The sequence below is a fragment of the Acomys russatus genome, chromosome 5 (assembly GCF_903995435.1).
Source record: "Acomys russatus chromosome 5, mAcoRus1.1, whole genome shotgun sequence".
NCBI classification, from domain to species: Eukaryota; Metazoa; Chordata; class Mammalia; order Rodentia; family Muridae; genus Acomys; species Acomys russatus.
The window spans coordinates 64804606-64822932 of NC_067141.1; the positions used below are offsets into that span (position 1 = coordinate 64804606).

Below are 18327 nucleotides of genomic sequence, written 5' to 3' on the forward strand. Positions count from 1 at the left end.
GGACCAGCCTGGGCTCCCCTAGACTGCCTTAACTTGTTTTCAAAGATAAGTCCCTTTTATATCTTTTTCTGAAGATCTCTTATCCATGGTTTAAAAATTAAAGTAGTTTTCATACAGTAAAGTGTACCCACTCCAATGATATGTGTATGTGTGTATACATATATACATATATGTATATTTTTTAACTTAAAGACTTTGTGGATTGCATGTGTATGTGTGCAAATGTACATGCATACAATGTCTGTGGGGGGGCCAGGGTTTAACCTTAGGTGTCATTCCTTAGTGTGGTCCACTTTGTTTTGCTCACAATAAATCTCTTCATCTGGATATATGTCTCTCTTATTGTCTGGCTGTCTGCATAATTCCAATCACCACGCCAAACACAGTTCCCCAAGTTTTGAGAAAATGTATACCTGGTCTACAAAGTGAGTCCAGGACAGCCAGGGCTACACACAGAGAAACTCTGTCTTTAAAAAAAAAAAAAAAAAAATACAAAACAGTTTTATCCAGGCTGGAGAGATGACTCAGAAGATAAGAACACTATCTGCTCTTCCCGAGGTCCTAAGTTCAACTCCCAGCAATCACATGGTGGCTCACAACCATGTATAGTGCAATCTGGTACCTTCTTCTAGTGTACAGGCAGAACACTGTATATATAATAAATAAATAAATCTTTAAAAAATTAAAATCAGTTTCATCACCCCCAAAGTTCTCAGTTCCAACTTGCAGTCAACCTCTTATCTCAACTCTAGCACCTAGCAACTGATCTAAATTCTGTCCCTTCAAGACTGCCATTTCTAGGCCAGGTGTGGCAGCCTATGCCTTTAATCCCAGCACTTGGGAGGCAGAAGCAGGCGGATCTCTTTGAGTTTGAGGCCAGCCTGGTCTACAAAGTGGGTCCAGGACAGCCAAGGCTGTTACACAGAGAAAACGTGTCTTGAAAAACCTAAAAACAAACAAAAGAACAAACAAACACAACAACAAAAAGACTGCCATGTCTAGAGTAAAATATAAATGGGATCATATGATACACAGTTCAGGTTTAGATTCTTTCATTATGTATAATGCAATTTAGTTCATCCATGTTACATGTATATAGCAATTGCTTGATGGCTGAGTAGTATTTTGATTACATGGATAGTCCATAGTTTGGAGCAGTTGGGTTCTTGCAGGTTTGACAGTTTATGAATAAAGCCACTGTAAACCTCTGTCTAAGCCAAGCTTTTACTGCACTGAAGTAGGTACTTAGGAGTGTACTGCTGGAAGATCTGATTTAGGAAATATATTTCAGGCAAAAATGTTTTGCCTGACTTTGCTCATGCTGTTTCTATATGGCAGGGCTTTTTTTTTTTTTTAGGAAACAGTGAAGTCGTTCTTTGTGATGCCTCTCCTCCTGACCTGCTCATGTCAATGCTCTGACATTCTGGGTGTAGGAAACATCTGAATCTGGATCAGTTTCAGATCCCATTAACACTTTCTTACTTTAGCTCCAGATCATCAATAAAAATGCTAAACATGCCTGGCTGTCTCATCAGTACCCTGCAGCATTCTAGGAAACAATACTCTCTCCTCACCCACACACTCTCTGCTTTACACACACTTCACAGCTCGGTTTTCAACAGTGTCCTCACTGTTTTGTCTAGACAGGGTCTCCACACAGCTCATACTGGCCTTAACCCCTAATGCATCCAAGGATGATTCTGAACTTTTGAGCTTCTTGCCTTGGCTTTCTGAGTGCTCAGATTACAGGTGTGAGCACCACATTCACTGTTACCATTTTTGATAAGTACAGAAAAACCAAGCCATTCCCCACCCACTGCAGCCAGCGTGCTTTCACAGCCCTGAGCATGAACTGAAGCTCGTGTGCAGTGTATTCAGAGTATTCAATGTGCTGTTCCCTAGCATCAGCCTAGGAGCAACTGTGGGCTTCGCTGCCCTAAAACAGACAGCACCCAGCCCTTTAAAAGTCTCTAAAGAAATGCTATATTAATTAAACTAGAGGAAAGAGGGGAAAGTCAGCATAATTAACATACAAAGCAACACTATGGCCCAATTAATCACTATGAAGAGCAATCGAATAAAATACTATGCATTTTTATGGAGCAATTTAATCTGGCAAGTAATTAATCACAGAAACACTGAGCAAAACAAATGGATTTCCCTTTAAGGAAGTCACATTTATCATCTCTAATGTATCCCAACCCCTAATTTGTTATCCCAACTCAAAATTGTCTAGCAGACAATGAATTGTCAGCCTTACCAGAAAATGAGTTTCTAATGAAAAAAGAACTCTTAGCTTTTCAAGCGAAGTCATAGTTCCAGGCACCCAAACTGCTAACGCATGAGGGACAGAAGCCTATGACAATGGGCACAGATGGCCTAACCTCAGAGTTCTAAGTCTAGATCAGCTAAAGGAATCAAAGAGAAAGCATGTAGTATTAACAGTAAACATTACTGGCCACAAATATTACCAAAATCCAAAATGGGTCTGGGTGGTGTTGGTGCACGCCTTTAATCCCAGCATTTGGGAGGCAGAGGCAGGCAGATCACTGTAAGTTCGAGGCCAGCCTGGTCTACAAAGTGAGTCCAGGACAGCTCAGGCTACACAGAGAAACTCTATCTCGATTAAAAAAAAAAAAAAAAGGAAGGCCCTTCAGAACACAACAGAGCTTCATTCTTCAGAACAAGCAAAAGGGGTGGGGGTGGGGACAGACGAATGTAGAGATATTTTCCCCCCATCACAGGGTTTCTCTGGGTAGCCTTGGCTATCCTGGACTTACTTTGTAGACCAAGCTTGTCCCAAACTCACAGAGATCGCCTGCCTCTGCCTCTGGAGTGCTGGGATTAAAGCTTTGGGCCACCATGCCCAGATGAAAGAAGAGAAATTTAACTCAAAGAAATTCCTTTCTTCGCTAGCTCTGTAGACCAGGCTGGCCTTGAACTCACAGAGATCTGCCTGCCTTTGCCTTCCAAGTGCTGGTATCACACCAGTGCCTGGACCCTTACTGTTTTAAACAATTCCCCATTTCTGTTGTCGTGGTCTTTTTGTGCACTGTGTAGACGTTGTCATTATATTCAAATGCTGATTTCAGTCCGGCAGAGTTCTGATTACAGGCTAGACTTTGATATTGCTATTCTCATGGCTGCATCATATTTTGTAAATACTCCTAACACTTTCTGATTGGTTTAATAAAAAGCTAAATGACCAATAGCTGAGGCATGATTTCTGGGCAGAGACGGGAACTCTGAGAAAGAATGAGTCTTGGAAGATTTGCTAGCCTGACACGGAAGAAGAAACAGGTGCCAGGACTGAGAGATTGAGGAAAGGTAACAAGCCACATATATGGTAGAATATAGATTAGTATGAATATGTTAATTTAAGTTATAAGAGCTAGCTAGGAACAAGCTTAAGCTAAGGCCAAGCTTTCATAATTAAATAAAAGGTCTCTGTGTCTTTATTGGGAGCTGGCAGTCTGAAGAAAGTCCTCTTATAATTGACACCCAAGCCACTCTTGCCCTCTGGACTTTAATTCTTACCTGCCCTTTGTGCAGGTATCTTTGGCTTATACCACTGACTTGATCTGGATTCTACTTTGCCTAGTCTTTCAGTAGATTTCTTGGTAGTAGAGTCTGCTGATCTTTCCATTAGACTTTCTCTGAGCTGTTGTTTCTGAACTATCTTACCACTTCCCTTCATCACCTGAACTTCCAAGTACCATCACTCCCTGTCTGTCCCGTGTCAGGCCTGGGCCCTCTCCAAAATGTCTAGCTGTAAGAAAAACAAGCTCTCTTTGCCACTCTATATTCAACAAATAACCACTAAACACAGGCATAGATGCCACCTGCCTTCAACAGACTCCTGTAAAAGACAAGAGAAAAATAGCTGCTCTGGATATGGTCAGGCTTGTCTCAAAAGATGAGTTGAGGCTGAATATGTACTCTCAGGAGACAAGCTGACAAGTTGGCTAAGGACATTCCAGAAAAGGATGAGACCTATAAATAGTTTATCCAAAGAAATGCAGATCGCTCTCTGGTTTACCCACAAACACTGGCATAGCAGTATCTTCCTTTTCTAGACTATTAAAGATGGGGCTGGGCTTGCTGGTGCATGCCTATAATCTTTCCAACCCCTCTTTATATACCAATCAAATAGATCATACCTTTACTTTAGAAATTAGTTCAACCATGCATGATGACTCATGGATATAATCTCAACATTTGGGTGGCTGAGTCAGGAGGACAGCTGTGAGTATCAGGGCAGCCTGGGCTACATGGTGAGACTATCTCAAAAAAGAAAAGAAAAAAGCCAAGGGGTTGTAGAGATGGCTCAGCTGTTAAGAGGACTGGCTGTTCCTCCAGAGGACCCAGATGCAATTCCTGGAACGTACAAGGTGGCTCACAACTGTCTGTAACTCCAGCTCTAGATGATCTGACACCCTCTTCTGGCCTCCACAAGTACCAGTCATGCACACGGTGCACAGACATACATGTAGGAAAACACACACATAAATCTAAAAATCAAGAACCTATAAACATGCCACGGTGCACAGACATACATGTAGGAAAACACACACATAAATCTAAAAATCAAGAACCTATAAACATGCCAAGTGCAGTGGCACAGGCCTGCAATTCCAGCGTTGGAGGCTAGAGGGAGAATGATCAGGAGATCAAAGCCAATCCAGTATGGAAGAGAGAGGAGAGGGGGAGGACATGGAATGGGATAAAACACTTGAATCCATCCCTATTGGCCAGTCCCACTGTGTTGACCACTACTGTCCTTGCCAACCTGACAAGATTGCATCATTGAAAACCCTGGACATATGTGGACAGCACAACTGCTGGACTGGAGCCCTGGACTGAATTTTAAAGGAGAAGAAGGCGACAAGCTAGCTGAGCAGCCGCATCTAACACAATACCTCCCAACTGTGGACGACAGGAGGCCAGCAGCCTCATGCTCCTGCCGTTGCACCTTCCCCAGCTGCTTGTATTGCCCTCTGAACTCTGAGCCCTTCCTCCCTTTAAGTTGCTTCTTTTCAGGTATTTGTTCACAGCAAGTCCATTTAATAAGTTATCCCTAAACTTAGCTGAGGTACAGTAAAAAAAAAAAAAAAAAAAAAAAAACTACCAGAAACCCTGGACTCCAACAACACGAGTGAGGCCTGTGTTCTCAGGCTACTACGGAGCTGACTGCATGTAAGGAGGCATGTGTGAGGACTAATTATCTCTGGAGTTTGCTTAATGCTGAGAATTCCCATCGTGTGAAGACACAAGTGAGAAATGAAGTTCCTTGGTGTGAGGGTCGTGGAAAAGCATCAGCACATCTTGAGTTTGACATCCTGTTCACATGACTGGTTTTCAAAGAAGTGATATGGAAACCAATTACAGCATAAAATCTCATTAAACCTGTTACTACAGGAGCTCACTTTGCTAGAGCATGCAAAATATCTGAGCTCCAGGGAGAAATGTACAATTGAGGTAAAATTAATCAAAACCTACATGAAAAGAACTGTAAGAGATAGTGTAAGAGGAAAATCTCTTTCTCGGAAACTCCTGAAGTCTGATCACCAAGAGCATAATTCTGTTTATTATTATCTCCTACAATGAAAATCTATACTTATAATTATGCTGATGGTATAGTAAAATGACAGTAACATGTAGACACAATTCATTTAACAACTAATCTACCAGAGCTAAAAATTCTTAGCATGTCATTAATTGCCTGCTTATTAAAGCACTGCGTCAGTTTCAGTTGCAGACTATCACACCCTTGTTACAAACCCAAGGGAAATGCAAGCACACTCATGGGACAATTACAAGTAGCAGACCCCAACTCTGAAGACTGCAGACAACCCAGTGAAGGGCTCAGCAGAGCTCCCACTGCCTTCACTCCTAGCTGTCTTCTCATTGCCCTTGACCTGGGCCTGAATCCTCACTTCTCAAAGGATGAACTGATGCCTGCCACAACCTTTTGCTTTTCAGTTCTTGCTCTGAGAGCAGGAGACTAGAGGAAGATCTGAAGTACTCCATGAAGGTCACAAGGCTGATTTTTGTTAAAGCAAGGATACTGTTTTTCTAGTCTGGCCCTGGTTGATGACTCTCTGGCCACGATTTTTCTTCCCAAATTCATTCTTCACAAAGAGCTTTGTGGTTGACTCTTCAGGAATGTTTTCAGACTTTGGGGCCATTTTATATAACAGTAGCAAACCCGAGCCCAGAATGGAGAGAGATTAGTCCCAAATCATCCACCAAATCAGGAGCAGAGTCAGGAATAGATCAAAGCATCTGGACAAAGATTCTGAAGACACATTTACCAAATGTGCTGACGAGACAAAGCTGCACAAGATCCCAATACACAGAATGACACAATCAGGATCTGAAATATACCCTGATAAGCTAAAATGATGGGTGGAAAACATCAAAACGAATTAAACAAGGATAAAGTATTGAAAATAGGTTAGATAGGGGAAAAAAATAAGCTGTAGAATTGAGAAGGGGAGTCACCAAAATAGTGACAGGAGTTATCTTGAAGGGTTAAGATTTCAAGTTTGAAATTATTTTTACTCTGTTCTTTATAGTTTTTTCCTAAGTTTTTTAAAAATAATAAGCAGTAGCATTAGAATAAAATTAAAGGAGCTGGAGAGATGGCTCAGAGGTTAAGAACACTGGCTGTTCTTCCAAAGGTCCTGAGTTCAATTCCCAACAACGACATGATGGCTCATAACCATCTATAATGAGATCTGGTACCCTCTTCTGGCATGCAGGCACACATGGAGGCAGAATACTGTATATATAATAAATAAATAAATCTTTGTTAAAAAGAATAAAATTAGAAATAAGAACTATAGCTAGGAAATGCTACTACCAACAGAACAAGTGTGGGATGAGAGAGAACTAATGAGGAGAGGCCACTTGATGCATATTTGAAGGTTTTCACGGGTCTTCTATAAACTAGCAACACAATTTCACTTCCAAACACTCTACTGTAGGGCAGGGTGTAGCTCACTGGTAGAGAGTTTGCCTGGTGTACACCAAGCCCTGGCTTCGGTCCTCAGCATGGTAGAAACGAGCACATGTACACTTTCCAACATTTTGGAGGTAGAAAGATGAAAAGGTTAAGGCTTCCGAGCATGCCTGATGAACTGAGTTTGATTCCTGGAGGTGAATGTGGAAAGCAAAACAACTCCTGAACGTTATGCTCTGAGCTCCACATACACACTGTGCCAACACATCATGCACACAGAGAGAGCTGCAGCAAAGGTAAAAGGAAGTTCAAGGTAATGCACAGCTATATTGAGAGTTGGAGGCCAGGCTAGACTATGTGAAACCTAAAAGGGAAGGAAAAAATGGACTGGGGCTGAGGTCAGGGATTTGTTCTCTTGCCACATGGAGGTAATTTATTTTCATCTCTGGGACCAAGAACATTCTGCACCAACCTACCAATCAGCTACTTCTCTAGTGCTCTCTGCAACGTCAGCTGCAGCAGTGCTCAGAGCATCACCCTGTAGTTTTCCTCAAGGCACAGGATGATTAGCTACCTGGTTACCAGAAAGGAACTATCCTACTACCACCAGTTCAGTCACAAAGGTATTTCATATCAACTCTACTCCCCATCCCCCCAAAATCAAGCAAATATTTGTGATAAGTCATGAAGCTAGAAAAAATGTCAGCATAATTAATAAGCAAACAGTTTGCCAAAACAACAAAATAAGGTTTCCAGATTTAAATACATACATACATTTCTCTGAACTACCTCATAACTGTCAAAGGCTTTTATAAGTGTCCTGAAGTTGGAGTTAGCAAAATGTTTCAGTGTATAAAAGTGCTTATGTGCAAACCTGACTGCCCAAATTCAGTCTCCAGAACCAATAGTGAAAAGAGAGAACTGACTCCCAAAGCTGCCCTCTGACCCCCACAAGTGCTCTCAGCATCATGCACATGGCCACCCTCAAACTCATCTCTCTCTCTCTCTCTCTCTCTCTCTCACACACACACACACACACACACACACACACACACACACACACACACGATTCCCCAGATTGGCTAAGGCCCTGTGCCTGCTGTGGGCGATGGCTCAGTGCCTGCTGTATAAGCATATAGATGAGAGGCTGGATCCCAGCACCCACAGCAGTGTGCATATATAACCCAGTGCTCAAGAGCAAGAGCAGGGAGATCTCCGGACTTGGTGGCAAGCTCCAGGTTTGGTTAAGAGACCCTGCCTCAAAAATTAAGGTGGAGATCAATAGAATACACCTGGTATCCAGGCACACACAGGCAAACATGCACATGAATACCTGCACATCCCCTGCAGGCACTGCTGTCTGAGATATCTTAGGGAGTCCAGCTACATGTTACTGAAACAAAGTATCCCAGCTGGGCTTGTTGACTGCATACAGCTCCCTGTGGAAGGGTGGATGGCAACTCTGCCTTGATTAAGCCCTCATCCCTTGTTGGGAAAAGACTTTTCAGGTGTGGCCTGTTGTGGGGAGAAGCACCCAAATCCCTGTAAGTAACCCCTCACCCATGTTCTCTAAGGAAGCCCACTAAACTCATTGGTTTTCCAAGAGTAAATTTTGGCAGAACTGTTCTTTGGTTCCTCACTGGGATCTTAGGAAAAGGGATAGACATTGCATGCATCTCCCTTGGGAAAGAATTTTACACACACACACAGACACACACACACACACACACACACACACACAGACACACACACACACACACACACACACACACACACACACACACACACACACACACACACACAGACACACACACACACACACACACACACACACCTAAATAAGCCTGTGCAAAGGGTTGGCCTTTAAGTGAGTGTCTCAGAGTATGTATTTGGACCCTGCTAAGGAGAGCCTTCTATTTCAGTCCAGCAGCTTGATTCAGGCTCAGCTCAAGATTCAGTCCTTTTCTCCTAGGAGCAATATTCCAGAAATAGCCCCTTACCCGAACCAAACAAAAGAAAAGACCGTAATCAGTAGCCTTATTGGAAGAAAATGAGATGCAGAAGGCAGGGCACACAAGAATATCTTCTATAAACCAATGCTGACTCCAGACATTTAAAAAGCACACTTAATAACTCCTCAGTCACTCCACATCAAAGTACTATGGCCTTTCAAGATCATATGGTCCCCAAACAAATGTTAAATTAGTCCTGTTACTTTTGTACCCGCACTCTTCTTTGTTATAAAGCTCAACATGCAGGCATCAAAAGACAATGAGCTTTAACTGCTCACATCCTGAGTACAGGAAAGAAGTAGCTGTGGGCTATTAGCTCACCAGGGAATGCTGTGTTTAACACCTACACGTGAGAAAACCTCCCACAAAGGAAATGCATGGATGTAAAATCCACATACATACTTCCCTCCACCACTGCGCAGCTCCAAATACAGTAAAGGGAACAGTAAGGAGTTCGGAAGATAAGAAATTCCCTTTGTCTGTCTTTCTTTCATTCAAGCGAATAAAGCTTACTGAGATGAATGTAGTATGCATATGTTATTTAGAGCTGCAAGAAATTTCTATATTTTACTGCAATTAAATTAGTATAAATATTTTCTGGGCATAGTGACATGTATCTATTAAGAAAAAAAAAGAAAGAAAGGAAAGAAAGAAAGAAAGTACAGGAGCTAGAGTGATGGCTCAGAGGTTAAGGGCACTAACTGCTCCTCCAGAGGTCCAGAGTTCAATTTCCAGCAACCACATGGTGGCTCACAACCATCTATAATATGAACTGTTGTCCTCTTCTGGCCTGCAGGTGTATGTGCAAGCAGAGCACTGTATACATAATAATAAATAAATAAATCTTTAAAAAAAGAAAAAAGTACAAAACCAGGCATGTCCAAGCACTCCTGTAATACCAGCAGAGACAGGGGACCAAATACAATCCCTTACAACTCCCCCTTTCTTCCTTTTACAGTAAGCCAGGTGTGGTAGTGAGTGTTTGTAACCTCACCACTGGGGAGTGGACCCTTGGTGCTTATTGGCCGGGCAGCCTGAGCACCTTGGTGAGCTCTTGTCTCACAATACAAAGTAAAAAGAGAAGGAGGAGGTGGTTTGGAGGTTAAGAGCATATAAGGCCCTTCCAAAGGTCTGGGCTTGGTTCCCAGCACTCACACCTAGTTCACAGGGTCTGATGCCTTCTGACCTCTTTGGGCACCTGCACAAACATGGTGCACATAAGCTCATGAAGGTGCACACACATAAATAAAAATACATAAATCATTTTTTGAAGACTTATTATTATGTATACAGTGCTCTGCATGTACACCTGCAGGCCAGAAGACGGCATCAGATCTCATTATAGATGGTTGTGAGCCACCATGTGGATGCTGGGAATTGAACTCAGGATCTTTACGAAGAGCAGGCGGTGCTCTTAACCTCTGAGCCATCTCTCCAGCCCCCCATTAATCATTTTTAAAAGTAAATAGAGAGCTGTAGGTAGAACTTAACAGTGTACTACTTGCCTAGCAAATCTGAGGCCCTTGCTTCAATCTCTATACAGCATAACAACAACAAATAGGAAAGGAAAGAATTAAAGAAAAGTGTTGCAGCAGATGAAATCCAGCTAAATCATCAACAATGTTAAATGTGAGTAGAATAAACACTCCAGGCAAAAGGCGGAAACTGTCATATGAGATGAAGAATCTAAGTATTTGCAGAAAACAACAATGCATATCTTTAATGCCACTTCTCAGGAGGCAGATTTCTATGGGTTCAAGACCAGCCTGGTCTACACAGAGAGTTCCAGGCTAGCCAAGGCTACACAGTGAAAGACTGTCTGCAAGAAAAGAAAGAAGCCAGATCCAACTAATCACAAATAGTTGAGGTATAAACAGATAAAATATAAAAGAATAGGAAAAGATACGTCACGACAGATAATATGATTGACAAAGAAACTTATGACTTAACATTATATATATTTAAAACATCTATAAATGCTTTCTACTCCACTCTCTGTGTAGACCAGGCTGGCCTTGAACTTCTATTTTCCTGCCTCCACCTCCAAGTGCTGAGACTACAAGCATGTGTGACCATGCCAGGTTTATTTAGTACTGAGAAATGAACAGCCAGAGCTTTATGCTGGGCAAGCGCTCTACCAGCTAAACTGCATCCCCAAGCCTCTCACATCTAAATGAAAGTTTATATGACTTGTTTTCCTACCTACAAGAACATCATGATGGGTGGATCTGGACCCAGGGGGGTCTGTTCAGGCTACTGCACCAACCAAGGACAATACATGTAGTAAATATTGAACCCCTGCTCAGATCTAGCCAATGGACAAGACATTCTCCACAGTTGTGTGGAGAGCAGGGAATGACTCTGACATGAACTCCGGAGCCTTGGCTGTCCTAGACTCATTTTGTAGACCAGGCTGGCCTCGAACTCACAGTGATCTGCCTGCCTCTGCCTCCCAAGTACTGGAATTAGAGGAGTGCGCCACCACACCTGGCTCCAGTCTTTATTTTTAACCATTTTATTACATGGTCACATAAACCACACTGGAATGAGCATTCCTAAAAAGAAAAAACCAAGGGACATGTAGAAAAAACTATAAAGAAACTACACTTCTCTTATCAGCTAACTGAAGATGAGAAATTTGAATGGCTGGGAACGTGCAGGGCAGCTGGAGGACTTACCTAGCATGCATGAGGCCTTGAGCTCCATTCCCAGAAACTCCTCCCAAAAATTATAGAATCAAAGCTAGTATTTCCTTTCATAGCAAAGCAGGTGCTGGTGAAACTTCCTTTCTACATACAAGAAAGTAAAGCTGGGTGCTTACTTGATTTTACCTATGAATCAGATAGAGTTCAGCGGCAGAGTGCTTACCAAACATGCGCAAAACCCTGAGTTTCATCTCCAGCCCCACATGACCCTATTGTGATTGTGTTCATACGTGGAGGGAGAGGCTAGGAGAACAGGGACAGAGGCAAGGGCACCAGGCACTCAAGGTCAGCTTCTAATACACTAAGTTTGAAACAGTCTCAGCTACACAAGACGCCGCGTCAAAAGAGAGTGAGCAGACACGCAGTGGTACCCGCCTTCCATACTCAGGAAGCTGAGGCATAAGGATCACCTGAGCGCAGAAATTTTATCATTCTTGAGCAATATAGCTTAGGACTGACCACACATAAAGACCAAACAAACATTGCTGTGCATCAAAGGCCACTTTAAAAAAAAAGGCATCCCATGGAATGGGAGAAAATAAGTTCATCTATCTGATAAAGATTGGCATCTACATTACATAAAGAATGCTTAAAATTCAACAGTAAAACCCAACTCAATCAGCTGAGCGTAGTGGCACAGGCCTTTAATCCCAGCACGTGGGTGGTAGAAGTAGGAGGATTTCTGTGAGTTTGAGGCCAGACTGGTCTATATAGTGAGCTCCATGACAGGTGTGTGTGTGTGTGTGTGTGTGTGTGTGTGTGTGTGTGTGTGTGTGTGTGTGTGTGTGTATAGTGAGACCCTGTCTCAAAACCAACCAACCAACCAACCCCAATCAATAAATACCCTGGAAAGGAGAGGGCTGAGGCTACAGCTTAGTGGTAGAGCATTTGACTAGCACATATGAGGCTTTGAGTGTTACCTCAGTACTACAGAAGGCAGGGATGGGAGAGTGCTGGACACAATGTCACATGCCTATAATTTTAGCACCCTCAGGCCAGGCTGGGTTACACATATAGTTAGTCACTGTCACCCTATCCCAGCCCCACCCCCAAAAAAAGAAAACGAGAAAGAGCTGTTTGTGTGTGTACTGGAGGAAAATAGGATTTGAATAGTATTTCTCCAAGGAAGAGATATAAATGCCTAAAATTTTAAAAAAAGTTCAATCTTATTATTAGTCATTAGAGAAATGCAAATTAAAACTATAATGAGATACATCTTCACACCCGTTTGGATGGCTAGTACTGAAAAAGAGAAAAATATTAGCAAGAATGTGTAAGAATTAGAATGTAAAACAGTGCAGCCACTTTGAGAAATGGTTGGCAAGTTCTCCAAATGTTATACATAAATTATCATATGCCATAGTAATTCCACTTCTGAAGCAAGGTACTGAAGAGATTTATGCATAAACCTGTTCATATAAGCATCATTCACAGCATCCAAAAGGTAGAAGCAATTCAAGTTTTCTCAACCTGACAACAGCATGTGATAGATACACACAGTGGAATTCTATTCAGCTCCACAGGAGATTCTAACACATATATACTACACATGTTGAAGCTCAAAAACAGTCTATTGCATGAACTAAGCCAGTCCCAAAGGGCAAACCTGACTCCTCTAAGATGGAGTTCACAGTAGTCAGATCATAAAATCGGAAAACAATGGTGACTGCCAGGTGCTAGAGGAAGGAGGAAAGGAGGACAGGAATGTAATGAGGACATAGTTTGGGCTTGTAAGGTGCCTGTCTGATGAGTACAGTGTAAACCAGATAAGGGCAAAACAGATGATTAACCATATGGCATTCAATGTTTGGTTTGCTCCTATCTGTGGTCTTAGAGGACTGGGAAACATTGACGACTAAGGTAAATAATGCTTCCAATCAGTGAGGAGACGATATTACTGTGCTTCATTCTAGTGCTTTGTAGAAATGTTCACAATGCTTCTTATTCTCTCTAAGCGTGGACTGGGGTCTAACTAGCAAAAGTAGGGCTCCTACTGATAAATTATAACTCAAGTGATAATCTAAACCTAGGGCAGACAACAAGGAGGCTATGGTCATATGGTCCCCGCTACTTAGAACTCATCAGTTCGGTGCCTCTGCTCTCATCTGTTACTTTAGTCTGTATTTTATCCAATACTTTAGTCCGAATTCATTTCTCAGTAAACTAAGTTGCATCTTTCTGCTGATGTTTCTGGGCATCAAACTGCAACTCCTCTCAATCCATCAGTGTTCATTTTACTGAGAGTTTCTACGTAGGAGGCAAATACAGAAGCCCAAACAAGTGCCTGAGCAGTAAGAGTTGGGGAGACTTCAAGGGACTGAGAGCTCATATTTCCTTCTTCTCAGCTCTAACCCTGCCTCCATTAATAATGATTACTAGGCTAGGGGTGGTGGTGTGCACCTGTAATCGCAGTGCCACAGAGAGGGAGAGGCAGGAAAAGCAGTACATGTAAGGCCAGCCTGGACTACATAGTATTTCCAAGCCAGCCTTAGCTACTAGCACTTGGCAGGTAGCAGCACAAAGATCAGGAATTCAAAAACAGCCTTAAATACAAAATAAGTTCAAGGCCAGCCTGGGATACTGAGGCCTCTCTCATATAAACAAATACCCCAGACTGCACAGGGAAAAGGGAGGCAAACCCTCTAAAGGAACCTTAAAGTCCACAGTGTATTTTACTCTTCTTACGAAAGGACACAACACTTGCTAAGGGAGGAACAAGCATGGGCCCTTTTTGTTGGTGTCTTCAGGTACTCCAATTAAAATAACAGCTCTAAGCAGCCGTATTTTCAGAATCTGCTGAAGATCAAACAGGAAGAGAGGCTTGTTTAAACACAAATTACCTGGATAACTGAAGAACTCATATGACTACACCACGAAAGGCAGAGAATGGCATACGCACAGTGCTCTAACTCGCACTGTGAAAACCTAAGCTCCAAAGAACAGGAAGGTCTGTGCTCATCTGCTGGGGAGGCTCAGGGTAGAGCTGCCCCACCCAGGAGATGCCGAAACAGCTTCACACGGCCACCATTGGCTGGATGCCTCCCAACACAGACATCTGACCTTCAGTTCATCTCTTCCTGGGGATATTAAAGAGCATTCTACAGGACAGGTGATAAGAATTTGTTCACACTACCTTAGAAATCCTCATGTGTACATCAGCACAAATAAACTTTGGAAATAGCTAAAATGAATGGTGCACACCACAGTTCTCCTGCTAGCCTGAGCCCACAGTGCCCCTCAGAAACCCAGTGGTCAGATTTTCTGACCCAAGTTCTTGTTTTCTCAACCACCCAAAGTCACAGCTGCACAACACAAGCTTTAAGAAAAAGACAAATGAACAAAAGGGAGCCTGTCTCAGTTGTGCCTTTTTTCCTCCCTCAGGCACGAAAATACTGAATATGAGACAACTTCCTTGATCACACTCACTCAAAGCCATCAGTGTCCATGTTCAAGGAAAACCAAAACATTTTAACTTTTACAGAACAGAAAAATAAAAGGTAGCAAGGAATTATTAAACAAAGCTCCAAGTAAAAGTCAGATGTTGTGGTACATGCCTTTAATCCTAGCATTCACAGACAAATGCAAGTGGGTCTGAGTCTGGGGCATGCATGGTCTACTACTGAGTTCCAGGCCAGTCAAGGGTACATAGTGAAAGCCTGTCTCAAAGTTAAAATGGGTGACTGGGGTAGAGAGATAGCTCAGCAGTTAAAAGTACTTGTTGCTTTTGCAGAGGACCCACGTTCAATTCTTAGCACCCACATGGTGGCTCACAACTATCTGTGACCCAGGTCCAAGGTATTCAATACCTTCTTCCGCCCTCCAGGGTCACAGGTATGCACATGCTATACATACATGTAACATAAAAACAAATAAAGAAACCTAAAAATCCAGCATGGCAATTCTTCAACAAAACAAAACAACATCGAAACTAAACTCAGAATTAGCACATGATGCAGCAGCTCCTCATCTGCACTTATACCCCAGTCCTTTTAAGAGTCTTGCTATGAGGCCGGGCGTGGTGACACACACCTTTAATCCCAGCACTTGGGAAGCAGAGGCAGGTGGATCTCTGTGAGTTCAAGGCCAGCCTGGTCTACAAAGTGAGTCCAGGACAGCCAAGGCTACACAGAGAAACCCTGTCTCAAAAATTAAAAAAAAAAAAAAGTCTTGCTGTGGGGCTGGGGAGATGGTCCAATGGTTAAGAGTGCTGTGTGCTCTTCCAAAGGACCCAGGTTCCACTCCCAGCACCCACAGTACAGCTCACAACTGCCTGTAACTCCAGTTCCAAGGGATCTGACACCCTCACACCAATACATATAAACTAAAATTAAAGGCACACACCTTTAATTCCACCACTGGGGAGGCAAAGGCAGGCAGATCTCTGAGTTCAAGCCCAGCTTGGTCTACAATGCTAGTCTAGGACAACCAGCCAGGGCTACATGGAGAAACCTTGTCTCGGGAAAAAAAAAACCAAACTAAAACAAACAAACAAAATGTAGGCCAAGATGGCCAAGAACTGCTGATCCATCTGTCTAACCCAGTCCCAGTATGCAACACCACAATGATGTACAAGCAAGCTCTCAAACACAAGCTGTACTCAAAGCAGCATCCTGTGCAAACCCCAAAAGGTAACGATAACTCAAGTATCCATCAGCAAGTGAATAGATAAAATATGGTATATAAATACAATGAAAAAAGTAGTTGGCCTGAAGACATTCTATAGGAAATGACTGCAATTTTACAGTTTATCATCATCCCCATTTAATAGGTGGTAGAAGAGGTTCAGAGAGGGTAACTTGCTCAAGGTCATACAGCAAGCAGTTATAGCAGCACCTTTTTTTGTTTTTCAAGACATGGTTTCTCTGTGTAGCCTTGGCTGTCCTGGACTTACTTTGTAGACCAGGCTGGCCTCGAACTCACAGCGATCCACCTGCCTCTGTCTCTCGAGTGCTGGGATTAGAGGCGTGCGCCACCATGCCCAGCTACAGCAGCTTTTCTAACTCAATTTCATTCCATGTCTTCTAGCCCATCGGGAAAGTCACGATAGCACTCCGTGAACATGGACCACTACATCCTCAAAGAGCCTGGGCTAACTCAACTTTGCCACATTACAAAAGCAGAGCCTGCCAAAACTCACTGTCTTTAAGAATTAGTTTCTCTACTACGAAGTGTATTTTGAGGAAAGTGTGGTGACAAACACGTGTGATCCCAGCACTTCAGTAGTAGAAACAGGAGGCATAGGAGTTCAAGGTCACCACTAGCTGTGCACTGAGTTCACAGCTTACCTGTGCTATGTGAGGATCTGGCTCAAGGAGAGAAAAGTAAGGACATTTTAAGAAGCATATAATAAATTGCACAGAACTAGCACATGGAAGAAGACACCATTTAGTCTGACACTTAGTAAGTGAGAGAGGTGTCAGGGAGGAGCAAAGGTGAGCTGCTCTTAGCATGTGCAATATATGTCCCTGCTCTGGACTCAGTGAAAATGATGTACTTATTCTCAGCAGGAAGCCAAGTTTGAGAACTAAGAATGAAAGGAGAGTCTGGCGGTCATGTGAAGACACGGAAGTGGCCATGGTGACAGGTATCTTTTTCAGGTTCAGCTCGATTCTTTTAGTTATTCAGAGAAGGCAGAGAAATGTATACGCTGCCTGGTGGCCCTTGGGAGAAATGAGGGCAGCAGGCAAGGCAGAAACCATTGAATGCAGATAAAGCAAACAGGCCCCGGATGAAAAGGAGCTGCTTGAGAAGCCTGTGTAAATCCACAATAGACAAGCAGCATCCACTATATTCCCATGCATTTCATAGCTAGCCCTGATGCACCTTTAAGCACCCACGGCTGTCTTACTGCCCTTGGGTCACAAAGGAACCTGGGAGAAGAGCCTCTCATGCCAGATTCTCTTAGAAACTCACATCTAGGAGGACCCAGGACAGTATCTTGATTGCTTGCTAAGTGCAGAACTCATTTATTGGTGAGATTTATAAAACTGCGTTTGCTGCAAGTGTCTCCAGGGGCAGGCGGGCAGCCCAGCCTTCTCCACTGTGTCTTGTTAGCACATCTCACCCCATGCTATCGTCCCAGTCCACCTAACACACACTTTTCACAGCTTCCCTGTTTTTCCCAGATGTGACACCCTGTATAGTAAATCACTGAAAGACAAGAAAAAAGATGGGAATAAACAGCACACCCTGCTCCCTCACACATTAGGCTCTATACAAAGTTGTAAGTACGCATTACTATTATTGGAGTGTCTGGCAGGCCTTACATCTGGAGCTAAATCAAGTTCCCCATCTGCTGGATTTGCCTCTTTTATACAGCATTAACTTCTTGATTGTTTGCAAAAACAATTTAATAACTGTTGAGAAAAAGGAAAATCATAGGCGCAAAGGAGGAAACAATGGGAGAAAAGTCAGACTGAGATCTAACGTGCAGCCTTTCCCTCCACTTACGGACTCACTGACTCCAGGGACACTGCTGCTTCCCAACCCTGTGAACCCCATGTCTTACACAATTTTACCGAGCACATGGAAAGCTCTGCTTTGCTATTTCATACGGAACTAAAATGACTGAGCCCCAGGGCTCATGTTTGCTTGCATTTACCACGAATAGAGACAGCTATCTCGAGTACAATGTGAGAGTTCCAGG

The 18327-nt window shown here is 43.0% G+C and overlaps 1 protein-coding gene across 1 annotated transcript in view; it reads right to left on the reverse strand.

Annotated features, from left to right (window-relative positions):
• The window catches only part of Armh3 (armadillo like helical domain containing 3), a 183258-nt gene that overhangs the window by 45605 nt on the left and 119326 nt on the right, over positions 1-18327 (reverse strand). The window lies entirely within an intron of this gene.